Raw genomic sequence first — 19,000 nt, forward strand, 5'->3', positions numbered from 1 at the left:
TTTTGACCACACCAAGCAGATTTCAAAACTATTAGATAATTTTACATAATAGAAAGATATAATTGAAATAGCTTTTGGATTATTTTAAAAAATTACAAGTAATTAATCTGTTCCAGATGGCATTGTAAATGACGGAAATATATCAGAGTTTTGTTCCTCACTTCTTAAGCCAGTTTCATTTTAATGGATTATAGAACCTTCTGCTTTGCTGCCTGGCTGATTACTTTGGCCAATATTACAATATTTTTCATTTGGGTTCATATGTTCCACATTTTATTGTTTGGGTACATTCAGTGGACCATGGCTGAAAGAGAAGGGAAACGATTATTTTTCACGTAGAGTATTTCACAGGAAGAGAGAATTGGGCACGATACCTTTTGCACTCTATTGTCATGTCTCGTAAATTATCTAGTAAAAAACTACTAACAGTTGAATGGTTTCTTCATGTGTGTCTCTATTTGAAATTTTACGAGAAATTAAAATCAATCCACATAATATTTGTCCATTTTAATAAGTGGTAACCTCTTCAGAATGAAAATTGGGCCATAATGAGACTCAGTCTATTGATTTTTTTTCTTGTAATTCATTCATAGGATGTGGCCATTGTTTATTGCTCATTCCTAATTGCCTTTGGAAGAATGATAGTGAGTCATTTCTTGAATGAATGCAGTCTCTGCGCTGGCACTACTTTGTTGAAACTGTAGGGAGGGAATTCCAAGATTTTCTTGCACTAACAATGAAGAATGGATGATATGTTTCCAACTCCAGAATGCATGTGACTTGGAAGGGAGATTTAATCAAGTGATGCTCCCACCTACTTGCCATTTTTGTCTTTTTAGATGGTATATATTAGAGGGTCGGAAGGTCCTATGAAAGATGTCTTGGTGAGTTTCTGCAAGACATCTTGTGTATGCGAGACATTGTTGCCAATGTATTTTAGTGATTGAGGAAGTGAATGTTTATGTTAATGGATGGAGTGCCTGTCAAGTAATTTGCTTTGTCCAAGATGACATCAAATATCTTGAGTGTTGCTGGAACTGCATCCATCCAGGAAGTGGAGACATCACAACCAGACCCTTGTAATATTTTGATAATGGATAGGCTTAGCTCTGGCAGCCACAATATTTATGGAAATGGTTTGATTAAGTTTCCGCTCAGCGGTGGTCCTAGAATATTAATGGTTCATCTGTGTTAATATCATTGAATATCAAGGTTGGAGCTTGAAGGTAGATCATCTGTTGTTGGAAAGAATCACTCCTGGCCCAAGCTTCAATGTTGTCTAGGTCCTGCTGCATGCAGGCAAGATTGCTTCATTATCTGATAATCTGCAAATGGAGGGAATGTTATTGTGGTAACAGCTGAAATGGTTATGTCTAAGACATTGTCTTGAGGAACCACTGCAGTGATGACCTTGCACTAAGATGCAACAGCCATAAAAAAGTCATCCTGTGTGATTCAATTTCAAGAAATCTGTTTAGTGGCTGCCACAGCTAAAGTGAATGATCTTACGGCAAAGGTCGCATGATGATCGCACGTCAGCCAGTATACTATCTGCAAATGTATTTCTCTAAACACTCCACTTTTAATAACAAAAACGAAAAGATTGTGTTAATATTTGCAATTACAAGTTGCCCAGGATACCCAATATACATGTTCAGCAAAAAAAGTGGGCCAAGAAATGGCAAATGGAGTTTAATATAGATCAATGTGAGTCTTGCATTTTGGAAAGTCAAATCAAGGCGGGAGTTTCATGTGAATGGTAGGGCCTTGGGAGTGTATTGGAACAGAGGGACAGGAGGTCAGGTGCAGGATTCACTGAAAGTGGAGCCACGGGTAGAGAAGGTAGTGAAGAAGGCTTTTGGCACATTGGCCTTCATCAGTCAAGGCATTGAGTATAGAAGTTGGGAATTAATATTGCAGTTGTACAGGATGTTGGTGAGGCCAACCTAGGCGTATTTGTTCAGTTTTGGTCACCTTGCTATGGAAAGAATGTTATTAAATTAGAAAGAGTGCAGAAGAAATTTGCAAGGATTTTGCCTGGACTCAAGGGTCTGATTTATAGGGAGAGATTGGACAAACTAGGACATTTTCATTCGAGTGTAGGAGACTGAGGGGGTTTCTTTAAGAAGTATATAAGATCATGAAGGCATGGATAGGGTGAATGTACTCAGTCTTTTTCCCAGGATTGGAGAATCACAGATTAGAGGGCATCAGTTGAAGGTTTGAAGGGAAAGAATAAAAGGAAACCTGAGGGGCAACTGTTTTACACAGAGGGTGGTGCGCATATGGAATGAGCTGCCAGCGGAAGAGGTTGAGGCGGGTGCATTAACAACATTCAAAAGGCATTTGGACAACACATGGAAAGGAAAGGTTTAGAAGGATATGGGCCAAGTGCAGGGAAATGGGGTTAGCATTGATGGACATTTTGGTCGGCATGGACCAGTTTGAGCCAAAGGGCCTGACTCCGAGCTGTAGGACTCTATGACTCTCTGTGACTCTAAAAATGATTATTCAGTTACAAAACCCAGTACATTCTAGACTGTCCCACTTCAACAGTCTGTGCGCTGCATTTCATATATTATCTCTAATGTGTTCAGACCTTTTCATGTGCATTGTTTTCAGCTTTTCTGATATCTGCTCATTCTTGGTAGATTTTCATTTCCTGAGCATACACCTGTGGTGAGTGATTGATCAGAGAAAGGTACTTAGTTTTCAGATTCTATATTGCTTCCGGATTGATGAGCATATTCAACAATTGTTGCTAGTTTTTTGATTCATTTGAAAGCTGCTACTTGGTCTGTGTCTCAATACAGCAGTAAACTTGTCTACTGTTTGTGTTCTGATAACAAATTAGACAAGAACCTAATTAAATAGTTCACAAATCTAACAAATCATTTCACTGCTTTTGTATTTGTTGGTCATGCATTTCTGCTTGAGCTCTCACTTTGCCAGGATTCAAGTGAAGTCCTTTGACTGCCAACACATGATTTATGTACTTGAATTCAAGCATTTTCCTTCGTTCACCTTCAGGTTCATAGGGTAATTTCTCTCTAGAATTATACTGGAATTTGATCATGGTCTGTGTTGGCTTTTGCCATTGGTCTCCACTTCCATAGATATCAGATCATCAGTTGGGAAAGATCACTGGGCATCTTGTGCTGAGCACGCTTCTTTAACAGTGGAAGTGGCCAACAACATATACAACCCCTGTATTTCCCAAACAACTTCTAGAATGTAGTTAGAACATTTCTATTTTCATCCTGCTTCACTTACCAATTGTCACTTCTTGCCTTTTTTAGTTCTTCTCTCCTGTCCTTCAGGTTGGACTTGGAGGGCAGCTAGAACTCTTCTTGGCAGATGTTGAGTTGTTCTCAAACTGTCTTCTGCATTGAGATGATATTCATAAGGAATACCTTAGAATTAGAGTTGGAATTAGCTTTATTGTCACGTGTACTCAAGTACAGGGATACATGGATACAGCGAAAAGTATACAAAGTTGCCATTTCTGGTGTCACCTTAGGTACAAAGATGCCTAGGTACAAAATCTAAGGTATAAATTAGAAAAATAAAGAAATAAAAGTCCATCTAAAGCAAGAAAGAAAAAAAATTAGACTGGCAACGCAGACGAGTCCGCACTGAGCTTCACCTTGAAGCCGAGAGTACCTCATATCCACGCTGGGCCTCACTTTAAGTCTCCACTCACCATCACTGATGTCATCCAAGGGCAGGAGATAAGTAGAAAGGACAAAAAACATTAAAAGAGAATAAAAGAAGAAAAGAAACGGAAAGAGCAAAAGAGCTCCAGCTCGAATCCAACACCTCTAAGAATATCTATGCACTTTTAGGATCTATTCATCAATGACCTAGTGGCTTAGTGAATTGCAGATCTCTTGTGACATGTGCAGCATTACTGGTAAAAGCTTAGATTTGCTTCAGCTGAGATAACTGGATTTTTCTTAGCATCTATCACCTGGATTGAAAGATCTGCATTCTTCCCACTGCATTGGACTTTCAGCTACGTTTGTTTCTAAGGATCAATTTAGTTCCATCTTTTGGCCTGAACCTTGCCTCCTGTTATGGGTCACCATCTTGATATGCACAACAGATGATGTTGCATAGAGTATTAGTATTTATCTGGAAGTGCATGCTCACTTGATACTCTCCTTATGTAGTCATTATTTTAACAATCTAAAACCACTTATATACACATTAGATGATGATGATAACTTGTTCTGTGGTGTTGAGTAATTCTTTAGAATCTCTGGTTGACATCTCTCAGGCAATCATCTTAAATGCCTACTTTGTTTCTTTACGACTAAGGACTTCTATGCAATGTGATTCAGCTTCTTAAAGGTAGAGTACTACTTTCCTTACTTTGGACATAGTTTCTTTTCTTTTGTGTAATGTCTTCTGCAATATTCACAATCTGCCCTCTGACCTTGATTTTTCTGCTGGCTCTTCCTTATAGAGTTACAGAGTCATAGAGATGTAAAATCCTTCAGTCCAATTCATCCATGTCGACCAGATATCCTACCCTAATCTAGTCCCATTTGCCACTACTTGGCCCATATCCCTCTTAACCTTCCTATTCACATAGCCATCCAGATGCCTTTTAAAAGCCTCCACCACTTCCTCTGGCAGTTCATTGCACACATGCACCACCCTCTGCATGAAAAAGTTGCCCCTTAATTCCCTTTTATAACTTTTCCCTCTGACCCTAAACCTATGCCCTCTAGTTCTGGACTCTCCCATCCCAGGGAAAAGACCTTGTCTTTTTGTCCTATCTATGGCTCTCATGATTTTATAAACCTCTATAAGGTCACCCCTCCAGGGAAAACAGCCCCAGTCTACTCAGCCTCTACCTATAGCTCAAATCCTCTAACCCTGGCAACATCCTTGTTAATCTTATCTGAACCCTTTCAAATTTCACAACATCATTCCGATAGGAAATAGACCATAATTGCATGCAATATTCCAAAAGTGGCCTAACCAATGTTCTGTACAACATGACCTTCCAACTCCTATACTCAATGCACTGATCAATAAAGGAAAGCATACCAAACACCTTCACTATCCTACTCTACTTTCATGGAGCTATGAACCTGCACTCAAAGATCTCTCCGTTCAGCAACACGCTGTAGAACCTTACCATTAACTGTATAGCTCCTGCTCTGATTTGCTTTCCCAAAATTCAGTACTTCACATTTATCTAAATTAAACTCCATCTGCCACTCCTTGGCCCATTGGCCCATCTGATCAAGGTGGTAAAAACAATGACTGCAGATGCTGGAAACCAGATTCTGGATCAGTGGTGCTGGAAGAGCACAGCAATTCAGGCAGCATCCGAGGACAGGCAAAATCGACGTTTCGGGCAAAAGCCCTTCATCAGGAATCCACATTGGTGCCCTGGGGTTGAAGTGTTCCGAGGCGGAAGATGAGGCGTTCTTCCTCCAGGCGTCTGGTGGTGAGGGAGTGGCGGTGGAGGAGGCCCAGCACCTCAAGATCCCATTGTAATCTGAGATAACCTTTGTTACTGTCTACTACACCTCCAATTTTGCTGTCCTCTGCGAACTTACTAACAATACCTCCTATGTTCACATCCAAATCATTTATATAAATGACAAAAAGCAGTGGACCCAGCAAGATCCTTGTGGCACACCATTGGTCACAGGCCTCCAGTCTGAAAAGTAACCCTCCAGATACACCCTCTGTCTTCTGCTTTTGAGCCAGTTCTGTATCCAAATGGCTAGTTCTTCCTGTATTCAATAAGATCTAACCGTGCTAACCAGTCTTCCATGAGGAACCTTGTTGGACGTCTTACAGAAGTCCATTTAGGTCACATCTACTGCTCTGCCCTCATCAATCCTCTTTGCTACTTCTTCAAAAACCTCAATCAAGTTCACGAGACATAATTTCCCATGCACAAAGCCATGCTGACTATCCCTAATCAGTCCTTGCCTTTCCAAATAAGTAAAACTCCAGTCCCGCAGGATTCCCTTCAACACGTTACCCACCTCCGATGTCAGGTTTGCTGGTCTATAGTTCTCTGGCTTTTCCTTACCACCTTTCTTAGATAGTGGCACCATGTTAGTCAACCTCCAATCTTCCGTCACCTCACCTGTGACTATTGGTGATACAAATATCTCAGCAAAGGGCCCCACAGTCACTTCCCTAGCTTCCCACAGAGTTCTCGAGTACACCTGATCTGGTCCTGGAGATTTATCCAATTTTATGTGTTTCAAGACATCCAGCACCACCTCACTGTAATAAGGATATTTTTCAAGATGTCACCATCTATTTCTGCATATTCTGTATCTTCCATGTCCTTCTCCACAGTAAACACTGATGCATAATGCTCGTTTAGTTACTCCCCCACCTTCTGTAGTTCCAAACACAGGCTGCTTTGCTCAGCTATCAGGGACCCTATTCTCTCCCTGGTTACCCTTTTGTCCTTAATGTGTTTATAAAATCCCTTTGGATTCTCCATAATACTATTTGCCAAAGCTATCTCATGTCACTTTTTTGCCCTCATGATTTCCCTCTTAAGTATACTCTTCTCAGGATTCAATCGATCTCTCCTGTCTATACCTGACATATGTTTCCTTCTTTATCTTAACCAAAAACTCAATTTCTCCAGTCATCCAGCATTCCCTACATCTACCAGCCTTTTGTTTCATCCTAACAGGAATATATTGTCTCTGGACTATCATTACCTCATTTTAAAGGACTCCCATTTACCAGCTGTCCCTTTACCTGCGAACATCTGCCGCAATCAGCTTTTGAAAGTCCTTGCCTAATGCCATCAAAATTAACATTCCTATAATTTAGAACTTCAACTTTTAGATCCAGTCTATTCTTTTCCATCACTATTTTAAAACTAACAGAATTATGGTCGCTGGCCCCAAAACGCTCCCCCACTGACAACTCAGTCACCTGCCCTGCCTTAATTCCCAAGAGTAGGTCAAGTTTTGCACCTTCTCTAGTAGGTACATCCACATACTGAATCAGAAAATTTTCTTATACACACTTAACAAATTGCTGTCTCTCTAAACCCTTAACATTGTGGCAGTTCCAATCTATGTTTGGAAAGTTAAAATCCCCTACTATTACTACCCTATTATTCTTACAGATTACAGATTGAAATCTTCTTACAAATTTGTTTCTCAATTTCTCGTTGACCATTAGGGGATCTCTCGTACAGTCATTGTTTTTACCTAGTTGAGTTTAACCCTACTGCGAATCCTCTTGCAAGGATGCCTGCCTTGAAGAAGTTTTCCTCCTCTCTCTACAAGAATCTCAGGGAATCCCTCTCCCACTGCAACTCCCAGGTCATTTCCTCTGTCCTGAAGATGTTACTTTCTCCCCACCCCCACCCTCGTCTGGCTTATCTCTCCACGCTCCAGGCTCACTGACTTTATTCCTGATGAAGGGCTTTTGCCCGAAACGTCGATTTCGAAGCTCCTTGGATGCTGCCTGAACTCCTGTGCTCTTCCAGCACCACTAATCCAGGATCTCTAGTACTATCCTAGCAAGGTGATCATCTCTTTATTATTTCTCAGTTCCACCCAATAACTTCCCTAGATGTATTCCCAGGAATATCCTTATAAGTACTGCTTGGAGTAATGCTATGCCTTGTCAAAAACTCCCCCTCCTCTCTTGCCCGCCTTTCTATCCTTCCGACAGCATTTGTATCCTGGAACGTTAAGCTGCCAGTCCTGTCCATCCCTGAGCAACGTTTCTGTCATTGCTATGATATCCCAGTCCCATGTTCCTAACCATACCCTGAGTTCATCTGCCTGTCTGTTAGGCCTCTTGCATTGAAATAAATGCAGTTTAATTTATCAGTCCCATCTTGCTCTCTGCTATGTACCTGTCGGTCTTTACTGTTTGACTCACTCCCTTTTCCAACTGTACCAGTCTCAGATTGTTCTCTTTCCTCACTATTTCCCTGGCTCTCACCACCCTCTCCCCCCTCCCCACCCACACCTTACTAGTTTAAATCGTCCCAAGCAGCTCGAACAAATCTTCCTGCCAGTATATTAGTTCTCTTCCAATTCTGGTACAATCCATTTTCCTTGTACAGGTCACTTCTACCTCAGAAAAGATTCTCCCCTGCACCAGCTCCTCAGCCACACATTCATCTGTTCTATCCATCTACTTCTACCCACACTCGCTGGTAGCACATGGAGTAACATTACTATCCTTGAGGGCCTCCTTTTTCAATTCCTGCCTAGCTTTCTATATTCTCCGCTAATAATCTCATCCTTTTCCCTTCCTACATTGTTAGTTCCAATGTGTACAATAACTTCCTACTGGTCCCTCTCCCCTTTGAGAACATTCTGCATCCTCACTGAGATATCATTGTTCCTGGCACCAGGGAGGCAACACACCATTCTAATTTTTCGCTGCCAGCCACAGAAACATCTGTCTGTGCCTCTGACTAGAGAGTCCCCTATCACAATCGATCATTTAGAACCCGACGTATCTCTCATTACATTAGAGCCAGATCCTATCTCGATATCAGAAACTTGGCTGTTTGTGCTACATTCTCCCGAAAGTCCATCACCCCCTATGTTTTCCAAAACAGCTTACTTGTTTGAAATGGGAATAGCCACAGAAGACTCTTGCATTACCTGCCTCCCTCTCTGACCTTTTCTGGAGTTAACCCATCTACCTGACAGTATCTATAACTGCCATCCATCAGACCCCTTCGCTCTTGTAAATTCCTCATTGCCTGTAACTGCCACTCCAACCGATCCATGCGATTTGATAGAATTCTCAACCAAACATACTTCCTGCACCCATAATCATCAGTAACATGGAAACTCTCCCTAACCTCCCATATCCGACAGGAAGGGCATATCACTCTACTAGAGGTCATCTTTGCTCCTTCACAATCTACAGACCCAGAAAATAGCACCAACTCTTTGTTCTAAAAAACAGTGCTCCAGGCTAACTTAGTACTTATGGTTTATATTTTTAAAGTTTAATCAAGAGACAGTTCTCAATAAAGCATATAATCAAGAAAGAATCCACTCTATTCACTACTGTAGACTTACAGCAAGGTTACACATTGAAACTATGCACTTATCTGTTCCTATGCTGTGAGCTCACCCACACCGATTCCTCCAAGGTCAGCTGTGAATTTCGCTGTTTGTTTATTTTTTCTAGATACACTCTGATGTCGAGTGATGCATGAACTCAAATAGCAAAGGCAGTAACTGTGCAAATTCACTGCTGTGTCAGTTAGCAGTGTGGGGTTTTTCTCTCTCTCCCGCACTAGTTTTTTCTGATTGTCAGTATATTATCATTTTGTCTGGAATGTGTCTCAGCATAATGCAAAGCCTTGACTGTTTTCTTATTAATATGGTGTAATTGATGATTGACAACTTCAGAGCTTCTGCACATGTAAGTAGCTTTGTTGGAATCATAGAGATGTATTGCATAGAAACAGACCCTTCAGTCCAACTCATCCATGCTAACCTGATATCCTGAAATAATCTAGTCCCATTTGCCAGCAGCTGGCCCATATCCCTCTAAGTCCTTCCTATTCATATACCCATCCAGATGCCTTTTAAATGTTGTAATTGCCCCAGCCTCCACACTTCCCCAGGCAGCTCATTTCACACATGCATCACCCTCTGCATGAAAAAGTTACCCCTTTGGTCCTTTTGAATCTTTTCCCTCTCATCTTAAACTGATGCCCTCTAGATTTGAATTCCACAACCCTGGGAAAAAGACCTCGCCTATTCACCCTATCCATGCTCCTCATGATTTTAGAAACCTCTATAAGGTCACCCCTCAGCCTCTGACGGTACAGGGAAAATAGCCACAGTCTATTCAGCCTCTCCCTATAGCTCAAATCCTCCAATCCTGGTAACATCCTTGTAAATCTTTTCTGAACCCTTTCAAGTTTCACAACATCCTTCCTAAAGGAGGGAGGCCAGAATTGAATGCAGTATTCGAAGAGTGGTCTCACCAATGTCCTGTACAGCCAATTCCTATACTTAGTGCACAAACCAATAAAGGCTAGCATACCAAATGCCTTCTTCACAATCCTGCCTGTTTGTGATTCCACTTTCAAGGAACTATGAATCTGCATAGTGGATCTTTTATGCCCGAGCTCATCTTTTAGTAGTCCAAACTGACAGGACTCATCAGATCTTTCAACAATGTCACATCCTGGTCACATACTGTTCAGGAGTCTCCCTTCCTTACTTGTTCTGGTGACGAACATGTAACATTCGTTAGTAACATAAATACAGCATTCAAAGTTCATCTTCAAGGCTTCAAGTTCTCTCCTGTCTGGGGTTCTCTACTCCTTGGTGAAGTTTAGGAAGCATCATAACTTGTAGTGCAACTGCATTACTAATACGAGAGTTGCAAGCTTTATTTATTCAGACTTTTTATTTAGTTTTGTGGTCATTTCATAGTTTTCCTACTTAGACTGGAACAAATGCCAATTCTGCCTCATATCGTGTTTCATTTCTATAGCAGCAGGGAATGAAAACTACACAGCCATTCTGAATTCACTCAGTTTTTCAAAACTCTGGTTTTTAGTCTTCTGTTCAATTTTTGCATTCTGGGACATCTTCGAAAATTCACTTAATCTCAACTTCAAACTTCTGACATCATGTTTCAAATAATAGATTTAATAGTTGTCATAAACTAAAACTGAAAGCTCTTACGGCAGCGGTAGAGGTTTCTTAACTATGGCAAGCCAGTCAGCACATAATGTACAACTGCATTTCTCTGAATACTTAGTTTGACTCCAGCTAGTGGAAAATTACCTCACAATTCCCTTGATATCAAGTTTATTGGGTCTGCTTGATATCTCTGCTTATACCATCAACCTATCAAAGACAGTCACTCTCATCTCACCTCTAAAGGAAGCCAATATGGATCAGCCTTATCATTGTCTATACTGGGCTGTGCCATCATTGAAGGTGGACATATCCATTGAGCCTCCTCCACCTGTTAAATTTTAATTATCCTCCACTCTTGATGCCTAGATATGACAAGACGACAAAGCTTTGATCCAATCTACTATTGGATTGTTTACTTGTCTATTGTATTGTATTGTTGCTTCCACTTTTTTAGCATGCATATAGTCCTATATTTTGGCTTTAATAGACTGATCCCTCACTGTCAGGCACACATTGATGTTGCTCCTGGTATGCTCTATTTTATAGAACTTTTTATTGAACCCAAATTGTTCTGGTGGCTTGATTTTAATGATAGAGTGTCATACCATGAAGGTAAAAAATGTATTGGACATTGGGCATGGGGTAGGAATTCAATTTATAAAGTTTCAAACTCTTAAAACTGTTTTCAATATTCATGCTGAAAAGCAAGATTACAGAAAACGCTGTTTTATATCACATGATTTGATGCAGCAGCATCTTATGTTTGCTTGAAAGCACTTTTAAAATGATTTGAAAGTGCTATGGTAGTATGTATCATCCTATAAATGTGGGTTTATGTGGAAATTCCTGAGGGTATACACAATTAAATTGGCATAAATGATGCAGATTGGAGCCATATTGTGAATATGCATGTTTGCCGCCAATGTGGTGCTGTAAAACCCTATACTTTTTTCCCTTGAGTGATGCACATTCTTCCATAGATGTTCATTTACTTCAGGATCAAGGTAAATCATGTGATACAACTCCTTAAAGGAGCAGGCAATTTCTTTTTCTTTTCATTGGGATATGGTTAATGTGGAAAAGTCACACATCACTAGTTAGTCTGAAGGGGTGGTTTTACTTCTGGTTATTCTTTCATATTATGTGAATGTCACTGGCAAGACAAGCATTTGTTGCCCATCCCTAATTTCTCTTGTTCTAAGCGATTTGGCAGGCCTTTTTAGAGGGCAGTTAAAAATACATGGTACAATGAGGTTACAGAAAGTAATGGCAGATGCCCTTCCCTTAAGGGCACTAGTGAACACAGATGGCTTTGTAAAGCAATCAATTATGAGTTCATGTGACTTAATCTGATGATTCTCTTGGTTAAATGTCAATTTTGTTGAGGTTTTTTGAAGATTTGTTACCATAAAGACTAGCAAGATCTCTCACCATATTTTACCTAACTCACCTCTTTAACTAACTAAAAGCAAAATACTATGGATGCTAGAAAGCCTAAATAAAATAGTACCTCCTGAAGAACTATCTAAAAATGTGTCTTATTGGACTTGAAACGTTAACTCCATTTCCCTCTCCTCAGATGCTACCAGACCTGTTCAGTTTCTCCAGTATTTTCTGGTTTACTTTGCCTCGTTAGCTATCTAGCCTGCCCCTCTGCTGCCTCTCCTGCTCAACTTGAGCCCCATCCTGCCACATGTCATTCCTGGAATAACTTGGCACTGCTGGGCTATCCTGGAATTGACTGGCATTGTGGCATCAGTGCCAGGTTTAAAAAGCTGCATACACCCAGAAAAGCACTGTGAGCCCAGAGATGCTCTGCTGTGTGGTTGAAGGGACCTAACGGGCATCAACACAACTTCACAAGCTTCCAAATCTCCTCTCCCCCACCAGATCCAACCCTCCAAATCGGAGCCTATGACCTGTCCTATCTGCCCATCTTCCTGCCCAGTGACCCATCACAATTACACTCCATTTGCGTTCCCAGCTGCCTTCCCCCTAGCCCCACCCCTACCCCCAACTTCTCTCTCATCCTTCCCCCCGCCCCCCGCAACATTTCTGCTGATGGGCTTATCCCCGAAGGGCTTTTTTCAACACAGAATGCTAGATAAACTCATCAGGTCTGGCAGCATCTCTAGAGAGAGAAAAACAGAGTTAAGTTTTTGAGTTTTGAATTTACTCTGATTTCCATGTTGAGAATTCTCAGCATCTAGTTTGCAGTTGTACAGGGTGCTGGTGAGGCCACACCTGGAGTATTGTGTGTGGTTTTGGTCTCCTTACTTGAGAAAGGATGTACTGGCACTAGAGGGGGTGCAGAGAAGGTTCTCTAGGTTGATTCCAGAGTTAAGGAGGTTGGTTTATGAGGAGAGACTGAGTAGATTGGGATTACTGGAAATTAGAAGAATGAGGGGGGATCGTATACAAACATATAAAATTATGAACAGAATAGATAAGATAGAAATAGAGAGGATGCTTTCACTGGCAGGTGAAACTAGGACAAGAGGGAATGCCTCAAGATTAGAGGAAGCAGATTTAGGATTGAATTGAGAAGGAACTTCTTCACCTGAGGGTTGTAAATCTATGGAATTCCCTGCCCAGTGAAGTGGTTGACATTAATTCAGTAAATGTTTTTAAAGCTAAGATAATTTTTTTTGAACAATAAAGGGATACAGTGAGAGAGTGGGTAGGTGGAGCTGAGTCCAAAAATAAAATCAGCCATGATTTTAGTGAATGGTGGAGCAGGATCGAAGGGCCAGACGGCCTGCTCCTGTTCCTGGTTCTTATGTTCTTATGTTCATAGCGGTGGTAGAATAAGAGTTATATATTAGTGACGTGAGATGTGCACGTTACAAGATTATCCACAAGCATTAACTCCCTTAATAGGTAGCTAGCAACAATCTTGACCCAGAACTTAATTAAAAGATGCAGAAATTTGCTCCCAAAATCAAAATAGACCTTGCCAGACCTGTCATATGATGCTGCCACGTTTCTTGTCATAGCCAAGTTGTTCAGGACTCTGAGGTTCGATCCACAGTTACTATTATTGACACTAGATTTCACTTTCAGATTCATTCATTTACTTTAAATTCCACTAGATACTGTGGTGAGATTTGAACATATCTCCCAGAGCATTCTCATCTGATGACATAACACTGTGCCATCATTTGCCTTTACAGCTTGAATGGAGGTGCAATCATATGTTTTAGGATGTTTTCATGGAGTCCTGTAGTTAGAGTATTGGACTGGTGATTGTCTTGGATGGTATTCAGTTTCTTAAGTTGGAGCTGGGTCCTTCCAGCTGACTGAGTGAGTTTCCTATTACACATTGACTTGAAGCCTTGTAGAAAGTGGAGAGGATTTGAGGATTAAGGTCAATATAAAATCTCTCCAGTGATATCATAACTTATTTTGTTGATTTGCTTAGTCCAGTTCAATCACTAATAATGATCATTGTCAAAATTTTAAAGGTCAATAACTCACTTATTCAGGTGTCATTGATAATCAAGGGATGATTGCTGACCATTGCCTTATATAAGCTTGGCATTGCCGTATACTTATGTAGTGTGACTGTTATCTCCTTCTGGTTGACCAAGCTAGAACGTTGTCCTGTTGTAGTAGGAGTTGCTCATCGAGTTGAATGGTTAGTAAACAGCCTCTTTCCTGACCTTACCAGAGGCAAAACGTCACTAATGAAAGCTCTGAAAATGAATGCGGCAAGGATATTTTCCATAAGATTACATAGCATGTGCAACTTTTCTCTCTTATGCTTATTGAGTATCCCCTTAGAAATGCATCCATCTCTGTTATCTCTTCCTGTGGCAGGATGTTACACATTCTCAGCACTCCCTGCCTAAAGAAATTTCTTCTTAATTTCCTATCTGATTCTTTGGTGATTATGAGATAGTTTCATTCTTCCCTGTAAGTGAATACGTTCTCTGTTGCCCTAGTTCGATTCTTGCTTTCCAAGTAATCTGTGACCTCCTTAGGCAGTCCTAATGTGAGTTCCTTAAGAGTGTCCCAGGCCCGACAAAGCAGCCCACTTGATTAGCACCATACCCACAAACATCCACTCCCTCTACCACAGTTGCTAAAATAGCAGCAGAGTGTAAAGCCGAAAAGATACAATGCAGGAATTTACCAGAAATCCTTCCGACCTCATGACCTCTTCCATGTAGAAGGGCAAGGGCAACAAATGCATGGGAACATCTCCACCTGCATGTTCCCCTCCAAGCCACTCACCATCCTGACATGGAAGTATATCATTATTCCTTCTCTGTCACTGGATCAAAATCCTGGAATTTCCTCCCTTATGGCATTATGGGTCAACTTACAGGATGTGGGTGGCAGCGGTTTAAGAAGGCAGTTCACCACCACCTTCTGAGGGGTAACTAGGGACTGACAATAATTGCTGGCCAGCCAGTGATGTCCACATCCCATGCGTGAAGATTAAAAAACAGTAAACCCTATCCTTAAGGTTGCATCTGTCAAGAAACACTTAAGCCTGTGGCTTTCAAACCAATAGAATGTTCTGTGTGAGACATTGCTGAGTACAAAATGGCTGCCTGTCAATCTGAAAGGAAATAGTAAGTACATATTTGGTTGAGAAATGCTTTTGGGACACCCCATGGAAGTGATAAGAACACTTAATCCTGAATTTGTTTCCGTCCATGGCAGATGGTGAAATTGCCAATTTGGTGGCCAATACGATTCAATATTTTTAAGTTCATTCGTGAGGTGTGACCATTGCTGGATGGGCCAGCATTTATTGCTCATCTCTAGTTGTCTTTGAGAAGGTGGTGATGTCCTGCCTTCTTAAACTGCTGCAGTTCATTTAGAATAGGTAAACCACAATACCATTAGGGAGGGAGTTCCAGGATTTTGATGTTAACTGTGTAAAACATTGTGCACTTTGAATCTTGATCCATCAGAAATTGCTGTCAATTTTTTCATCATTTTCTTCAATTTGAATCCACTCAGATGAGTTCCACAGAGATACTTCCACAGATAGAGTCACATGAATATACATTTAGATGGATATCAGTTGTGAAGATGACAAAGTATACCCACATTGCTTTTGTGGTCACTAGCCTGCAAATCTTCCTGTCCATTAAAATTAATGAGGGAAAATCACAAGCTGGCGAGTGCACATGGAAAGCCCTGGCACAGAGATTTATTCTGTATTCATTATGAGAAGAAATACAGCATCCACAGTGGAAACAAAGGTTTCCTTGGCTAGTATGACAAGCTGGAGGAACTAGGACAGAAATTAAACTTGGCCTGAAAGTAAGGATTACTGGAAGAGAATTGGAAAAATGTAATATCTGTTTGGAAGAAGAACTAGGGACAACCATGATGGAAACATATAATTGGCTAAGAACAGGTGGAAGAAGGTTTGTCGAGTTCAGAAGTGATGTAGGATGGATATGAGGTCGGTAAAAAAAGTCATGTTTTTATTTAAATTTACATAATTACACAGCTCCGAAGATGATTTATCATTCTTAGAAGTGAAAGGCCTGTTTTATTGTGGGATTTGTGACCTGAGTTCACAGTGGAATATAATCCCTGGAGAATAAGCCTTGCACTTAACACATCTTGAAGACATCAGATAGTTTTGTTGGCCTGTGGTAAGGCTGACATGAGCAACTTGCTGCTCTAGACTTCCCAACAGTGGTATTTTTATGAGTCCGTGCTTGATCATTAAAGTTGTGGCATTTTTTTTATTCTGGATCAACTGCAGAAATGTGCAGTCATATAACAAAAGGAACTGAGCTAGCAGTTACTCGCAAATTAACAATAAGGGGAGTAGTGTTTACTGTTACTTATAGGAGAATGGTATATCTACAACAAACATTGAACTTAGTTAAATAGATGAATGTCACTGCCAGAATGTGTAGTGGAATATCATGCAAACTGCAGTGAGAGTAATGACAAGTTATTTTGCTTTGATGTCTTGGGGAAATTGCTTTGAATTACCTGGTGACTACCCATATCATTAGAATGCTCCCTGGCACAACCTTCCTAAGACTAACTCCTACTAGGTATCCTCTGCATTCAGACTCATATTCAGGATAACAGGTAGGTTCCTGAGCCTGGAGACCCCATCAGAGCACACACAACACTGGATAACCATTGGGCCCATAGGGAATGGTGAGCACTGCTGAAGCAGAAAGGACTTGTGAGGATGCCTCAACAGAGAGGCACACAGAATTGCCTGCAGGGAAATCAACAGTAAAGGTTCCTGAAATTAGTCAGGTCATTGGGGTAAATGATATTCGCTCTGCAAGATTTTTTTTTCAGATATGTTTGCTGTTGTGATTCCAGTGGCCCTGCTATAACAAGAACATCAGAAGAGACAATTCAGCCCCTCAACCTTGCTCCAGCATTTAATACAATTATGGCTGGCCTCATACCAGCATCAATTCATGCCTACTCCCCAAAACCCCTCAATTCATTACTAACTAAAATGTGTTTCCTGCATAAGTACATTGTGTCCTGAAATCCGCCACATTCTGGAGAATTCCACAGATTCACAATCTTTAGAGAAATTTTGTAACTCCTCATCTCTGTTTTAAATTTGCTATCTTTATACTAAAACTATAACCTTTCATTCTAGATTGCCCAACATAAGGAAAAATCTTTTTATGCCTTCTTTATCAATCCCCGTTAGCATCTTTATATACCTCATTCTTCTAAATTCCAGAGTGTAGGCCTAAACCCTGCTCAAACCCTCATCATAAGATGAGCCCCTGATCTCTGGAATCAATTAGTGAACCTCCTCTCAACTGCCTCTGCAAAAAATGCCACAGAGATCAGTATCCCGTCATCCAAGTCATGCTTTATTTCCATATGGAAATTTTTTGATACTGATCCAGCTTCCTCAGATCCAGTTCTTGGAGTGAACAGAACCTTTGACATTCCTGTTTATATCCATCAGCTAGGGCTCCTTGATTAGATCAGATTAACAGCCCCAGTCAGAAGGATGTTGTGAAACTCGGAAAGGTTCTGAAAAGATTTACAAGAATTTTGCCAGGCTGGAAGATTTGAGCTATAGGGAGAGGCTGAATAGGCTGAGGCTGTTTTCCCTGGAGTATTGGAGGTAAGGAGTGACCTTATAGAGGTTTATAAAATCATGAGGGACATGGATAGGATAAACAACCAAAGTGCTTTCCCTGTGGTGGGGGAGTCCAGAACTAGAGGGCATAGGTTTAAGATGAGAGGGAAAAGATATAAAAGGGACTTAAGGGACAAATTTTTCATGAAGAGGATGGTCCGTGTATGGAATGAGCTGCCAGAAGACGTGGGTGGAGACTGGTACGATTATAGTGTTTAAAAGGCATCTAGAGGGGTAAGTGAACAGGAAGGGTTTAGAGGGATTTGGATCAAGTGCTGGCAAATGGGACTAGATTAGGTTAGGATATCTGGTTAGTATGGTCGTGTTAGGCCAAAGGGTCTGTTTCCATGCTAGACATCTCTGTGACTCTAATCAGGGAACTCATAGTCTATGAGGTCCTCCTGGCTGATGTCATTACAATCACTACATCCCTCCCCCTCTGAGTTCAAGCACATTGGCTGGTTCTTTGTTTGTTGCTCCTCCTGAGGCATTTCAGCATTGGGTTAGGTACCTCTAACTCTGCCTCTGATACGCTTGGTGCGTAACACAAAATAGCTTGCCTCTTGCACCCAGAGCATCTCGGAATAAATTCATGCTCCTCTCCAGGTGGCGAAGATGTCGAGATGGCGACACCTGCCATGTCCATCTCAGATTCTGAGGTATCTTCAATATTTGACAGAGAGGGAGCACCCATGGGTTCCAGCACAGTTGGAGAGGCAGTCGAGAAGCCCATCATGTTTGCTTCTGCACCGTTTGCGAGTTTGCAGCTTTCATATGGTCCACATGCTTGCTCAGGACCATTGTGCCTACCTGAACTTCGTACGTCACTGGACCTGATCTCACATTGAACATGCCTCTTACCCATGCGGATCCATTCCCATGGTTTCTACACTAAACTGTGTCTCCCTGAAGCTAGCTGTCTCGCTTAGCTGAGTCTTGTGTCCGGCATTGGCGATCCTTGTGCTTGCTGTTCCACCCAAGCTCTGAGAAGATCAGATTTAGCCTGATGCAGAGTTTTCTCCCCATGAACAACTCTGCTATCGAGTCATAGAGATGTACAGCATGGAAACAGACCCTTCGGTCCAACCTGTCCATGCTGACCAGATATCCCAACCCAATCTAGTCACACCTGCCAGCACCTGGCCCATATCCCTCCAAACCCTTCCTATTCATATACCCATCCAAATGCCTTTTAAATGTTGCAATTGTACCAGCCTCCACCACATCCTCTGGCAGCTCATTCCAT

General features: G+C 41.3%; 1 protein-coding gene across 1 annotated transcript in view; it reads left to right on the forward strand.

The window, feature by feature from the left end:
• Positions 1–19,000, forward strand: part of LOC122555285 (mucin-3A-like) — a 462,531-nt gene that overhangs the window by 187,241 nt on the left and 256,290 nt on the right. The gene's annotated exons all lie outside the window — the stretch shown is intronic.

Source organism: Chiloscyllium plagiosum, chromosome 12, assembly GCF_004010195.1.
Source record: "Chiloscyllium plagiosum isolate BGI_BamShark_2017 chromosome 12, ASM401019v2, whole genome shotgun sequence".
Lineage (NCBI taxonomy): Eukaryota > Metazoa > Chordata > Chondrichthyes > Orectolobiformes > Hemiscylliidae > Chiloscyllium > Chiloscyllium plagiosum.